The sequence below is a fragment of the Ochotona princeps genome, chromosome 4, assembly GCF_030435755.1.
Source record: "Ochotona princeps isolate mOchPri1 chromosome 4, mOchPri1.hap1, whole genome shotgun sequence".
Classification (NCBI taxonomy): Eukaryota; Metazoa; Chordata; class Mammalia; order Lagomorpha; family Ochotonidae; genus Ochotona; species Ochotona princeps.
In genome coordinates this window covers 108,924,752-108,930,762 of record NC_080835.1, presented here as the reverse complement: position 1 = coordinate 108,930,762, position 6,011 = coordinate 108,924,752, and positions in this window count along the sequence as shown.

The window sequence follows — 6,011 nt, the reverse complement described above, 5'->3', positions numbered from 1 at the left end:
AGACAATAACAAAAATAAAACAGCCAACAGAATAATTAAACTGATACATCGGGGGTTGGTGTGTGATGCAGTAAGTTATGTTGCCACCCATATTTGAGTCCCAGTTGCTCCCAACTTCTGTGCCTTGGAAAGCAATTCAACATCATCCGAGTGCCTTTGACACTCATGTCAGCGGTTCAAATGGAATCCTGGACTCCGGGCTCTGGGCTGGCCCAATCCTGGCCATTGCAATCACTTCGAGAGCAAAGCGGCAAACAGAACATCGCAGTCTCTTTGTCTCTCCTTCTCTCCCTCTAATTCTACATTTCCAATAAAAATAATAACTTTTTAAAAATAGTTCATTAAATAAACACTTCAATGAAAACAGAGATTGTCAAATGGAATATACAAGAATACTCAAGTATATGTCCACTCCATGGTACAGATTTTACATTATAATACAGCTCGACTGAAAATAAAGGATGAAGATCTCAAATTACACAAATGGTACCTAGAAGAACACTGAAATGGTTATGTTAATTTTAGAAAAAAAGCATTACTAGATATAAAAGTGTTAGAAATCTTTAACAATATTTAATGTATTTGTATACATAACAGGATTCTAAAATATGAAAAGCAAAAACTGACAGCATTGAAAGAATACTGAGTGATCATTATCACCTCAAAATGTCATTTTCTTTCAAATGATGTTTCAATAGAAAATTAGTAAACATAAGCAAAATTACATAAAGCATTGTTTACCCACATGTTCTACTGACATTGTAGCCTAACCTACAGCAGCAAAATGCATTCTCCCAGGAGCACCTGGAATGTTCTCCAAGACAGACAATTTGACACGCCTTAAAACAAATTTTCATGGGCCTGGCATGATGGTCCAATGGCTAAATACTCAACTTACAAGTGCCAGGATCCCATATGGGTACTGATTCATATTCCACTTGCTCTACTTCTCATCCAGCTCTCTAGTTATGGCCTGGGAAAGCAGTAAAGGATGGCCCAAAACCTAGGGACCCTGCACCCGTGTGTGTGGAAGACCTGGAAGAAGCTCCTGGCTCCTGTCTTCGGATCAGCTCAGCTCTGGCCATTGCGGCCAATGGGGAGTAAATCAGTGGATGGAAGATCTTTCTCTCTTTCTCTCCTTTTCCGCATAAATCGGATTTGCCTTTTCAATAAAAATTAAATTTAGAAATTTCATATATAAAAAGAATTGCTGTCATTCGAAGTATGTTTTTCTAGCCACAAAAGAATAAATCATAAATTAGTAATAGAAGTTTGTGAAAAAATCCTCCACAACATTTAGAAATTAGATACATAAGAGAAATCTGAAAATATTTTGCACTGAATGAAATTGAAAAGATTATGTATGCAGATTTCTAGGATGTAACTGAAGATGTGCTTTGAAAAAAAGTAGCAACTTAATTTACTAGTTCATGCCTCAAAAACCCACCATAACCTGGACCAGCCAGGCTAAAGCCAGGAACCAGTAGGAACTCAATCCAGGTTTCCCACATGGACGGCAGGGCGCTAAGAGCTTGAATCATCAGCTGATTTCTCCCAGAGTAAGAACTGGCCAGAAGTGGAGTTGGACGAGGGGTAGGGACTTGAATCCAAGGACTCAAATACTGGACATAGTCATCCTAGACAGTGACTTGACTGCCAAACACCAGCACTGGAAATTTGTGACTTTAAACGCACACGTAATGTTAAAAATGAGAAACGGTTTTATTTTATGAGTAAAACCTAGAGTTTATTGGTTTAGTGTGTATACCTCTTTGTCAATAGTTTTAAAATGTTAATGAATATAAATGTGTGTAATACATATGCATGCATATAAACACACAGGTTATAAAATGTGTTGTATAGGAAACGTCAGAGACAACACCACCAAGTATTAAAGTTTATGATTTCATTATCCACAGCAATCCTGCGAAAGACTGAGAAAAATAAAGTTTAGAAGTTTATAGCTTAACAAAATCTTTATCAGAATGTCAAATGTATGTCAGATCTGGATTCAAACCCAAACCTAGGACTCTTGGGAAGCAAAACCAGTGCTCTTATTTCTACTCTAACCATCTCCCTTTCTGGTTCTCAGTGCTTTTGGTTCAGTTCTCAAGACTCAACATTTTCTATATTGTTCTCAGCGAGGAAGACAAGAAATTCCTCTTTATCATCTTTACAGACACATGATACAGTTTTGCAAATCCCTGTAGGTTCTTTTCCTTGCCAACTTTCCATAAAAGCATAGCTTTGCTTTCCTCTAAAATTGATTGTTTGCCTGCCATGCAAGGTATGTACTAACTCATAAGGCTCTGGCTTTACTCTTCCTATTCAGATCTTCGTGTGTCCGTTTCAGATGTTTGCGTCATATGCCTGACTTGGATGTGAACTCCTAGCACTTAGGTACTGTTAAAGAGACATTTACATTTTAATTTGAGAACCAGTGGGACCATTCATATTCTGATCTCATAAGAAGGCCGAAGTGTGGATAACAGCAGCTAGTAGTACTGATGAGTCACAAAAAATGTGAAACTAAAATCATTCTGATAATATTTGTTGGGATGATAGAGTGAAAGAAAAATCCTCTTTCTAATGTATAGCATGCTGCAAACCTAAAATTCCTGTATTTGATAACTTACAGATGACAAAGAATAAATTGTTTTGAAGATTTGTTTATTTTTATTGCAAAGTCAGATATATAGAGAGGAGCAGAGACAGAGAAGATCTTTTGTCCGCTTAATCACTCCCCAAGTGTCCACAAAAGTTGGAGCTGACCCAATCCGAAGCCAGGAGCCAGGAGCCAGGAGCTTCTTCTGGGTATCCCATGCTGGTGCAGAGTCCCAAGGCTTTGGACTGTCCTCAACTGCCCTCTAAGGCCACAAGCAAGGAGCTGATGGCAAGCAGGGCCTTTGGGACCTGAACAGATGCCCTTATGATCTCCCAGCATGTGCAAGGCAAAGACTTAACCCATGAGGCTAGTGCACCAGACCCAACAATTTTTTTTAAAAGACAAAAATCATTGTTTGTTAAGAGTGACTATATACCAATTATTAAAACCATGGATTTAATTTCTTTTTAAGATTTATTTACTTGAAAGTCAGAGTAAAAGAGAAAAGATAGAGACCTTCCATTTGCTAGTTCACTATTCACTGGCTACAGCAGCCAGAATTATGTCAGGATGAAGCCAGGAGCCAAGAACTCCACCTTGACCGCTCACATTTGTAGCAGGGACCTGAGGATTTTGGCAGTCCTCCACTGCCCAGGTGCTTCAGCAGGAAACTGGATTAGAAGTGATGTGGTGGGAACAGAAACCAACACTCTAATATGTGGTGCTGGCATTGCAAGTGATGCTTTAATCCATTGCATCACAATGCCAGGCCTGTGATCTTCCTTTTCATACATGAGAATACAGGCTGCAGAAAAACTGGTTTCATTCTTGAGAGACAGTCCAAGCCTGCTGAAATCTTGGCCACACCTTCATGCGGGTGGCACAAGTGTTCTCCACCCATTTCTTAACTGGTTAAGAGACCACCAATGAGGAACATCTTAGCTGTAGGTTCCCATCCAACAAGGAGTGGTCAGGGAAGGCTTAAAAGCCCAAGACACTTCCAAAGATCCTTCTGGTGTCTCTCCCTCTCTCCTTTCCAGAGACACCCCACCTTCTGGTGCGCGCTCTCTCTCTCTCTCTTTTTCTCTCTCGGGAAGTACTTTCCCCTTCTCACTTCTTTCTCGCTCACCTGGTCCCTTTGCACATAAACTTCTCTGTCTGCAACCAGTTCCCAACTTTTTACTTCTATATTAAGCTGAGGAAAGAACCCACCAGCCTTTTCTGGTAATGATTTTTTTTGTGGCCAGAATATTCTTCGTTTACTAGAAAAGTGGAATTTGGATGGATTTTGAACGTCTTCTCATCAGTTCTCTGCTCTTACAGACAAAATGGAGACCCCATAAGTGCAGTCCTCAGAGGTAGGGGAGAGTATGTTGTATCTGACCTTGCATTCCCTTAGGAAGTACAGGGATTGTGTGTTGCTACAGAGACCCCAGTTGAGCCCTGGAGTGAACTACTGAGTATCAGATTTCTCAGCCTGGTATCAACTTTCTCTTTCAGAGATGCGCAAGTCCTTTATGCAAACAAAGGTCTCTGCAGGACTCGGGCAGGTCTTTAACCAGTGCTCATGGAGAAAAGTTCCTTGACACAAACCCTGAGGGTTTTCCACTTGGCGCTACATTTCGGCTTCTTATTGCCAAGATAGGAGGCACACTGAAGCTGTGGCCAGCCCGACAGGTTTCCTTTCCTCTGGGCTGGATGGCCTAAGACAAAGGTCTCTGAACAATGACTCTCTAGCCACCCAGGCCCCAGACACTGCTTGTTCATTTCTTTTCAAAATAGTCACTTTTCTGAGGGTAACTGTTCCTGAAATAGACACTGAGAGGAGACCGTGCAACAGAGCCTATCACAGCTGGGGGGTTATCTCCAGGTTGCTCCACCCTGTTCTTTGCTCCCACCCTCACTGCTTGCTATTCAAGGCTCACCCTAGGTGGGGCTGCTTTGCACCTCCATGGATTGTCTCTGTGCCAATGTATTCAGTTCTTGTCTTTCTCACCTTGGAGTATCTTTTTCTTTCCCTGATCATTTTTCTCTGACACAATTGACCTCCAAAGGTCTCTCGGATTATTCATTGATGGAGCCCGAATGTAGAGAGAGCTGTGTGGCTGTTTGGATGAAATCTTAGGTAATCTGGGGTGAAAAGCAAAAGGTGATGTAGGTGGATGCTGTTTCCTATCCAGCTCAGCTTAGGGGTGCTGGGCAGGTACACTACTGCTGGTATTACCGCTAGACTGAAGTGTGGGGGCTGTCACAAACAGGGCCCATACTGTACTCGCTTAAATTTCTTTGGCTGGTTTTATCATTAGATAGGAAAGCCGTTAGGACCTAAAAGAAGAAGGAAAACCATTACCTGAACAGAGTACCTAAGTAGCTGGGCTCAAGAAATGAGGTGGAGTAAGAAGAATATAAAAAAACCTGACTCATTGATGTGGATGAGTCGTGGTCATGGCAGGAAAGGGGAGGAGGGACTGGCAGTTAGCTCATGCGTGGTGTACATCAGCCTCTGGCACATTTCAAGATGGCCGTTCAATGTCGGGAACAGCTCTGAGAAGCTGCCCGTGGACGAGGAAGATTTGCAGCTCTAGAGGACAAGCGACAAGTGTAGTCATCAGGATCGAGGAGTGGCCATATCAATACCAGACCAGAGAGACTGCCGTGGGGCGCCAGAGGTTCTTCTTGTGACTGTTTTCAGGGATTTTATCTACATAACAAGCCAGCGTCAGTTCACACACTGATTCTCCTTCTTATCCTTCTGTAACCTATTGCCACACACCCCAAGAGACTCAAGCCATTATTTCATTCTATAGCTCAAAATGCTATTTAAGCTTCAACCATCTTGACTTCTCTTTAAGTCCCAAATTTTGTGTCTGGCTTCTGTAGACATTTGTATCTTGTTATGCACTCAGGCAGCCAGTTCAGGGTCACGAGTCTGGCAGTCATACTTCTTCCACCTATGTGATCCTTGCTGCCCACCTGTGAGTCGAAATGACACTCACCTATCATCACCTGGAGCCTGGGAGGGTGGCGATATTGCATTACTGTGTATTATTACATTTCCCTTGAAAGCCCCACAGAAGGCCATACTGGGGAGGGGCTCGTTTCTTTTGCTCGTGTGCTTCCATTGCTCTGCTGCTCTGACCCCGGGCACCCCAAGTACTCGCATCGCTCAGCTGCTCTGACCCCAGGCACCCCAAGTACTCACATTGCTCTGCTGCTCTGACCCCGGGCACCCCAAGTACTCGCATCGCTCTGCTGCTCTGACCCCAGGCATCCCAAGTACTCACATCGCTCAGCTGCTCTGACCCCAGACACCCCAAGTACTCACATCGCTCAGCTGCTCTGACCCTGGGCACCCCAAGTACTCACATCGCTCAGCTGCTCTGACCCCGGGCACCCCAAGTACTCA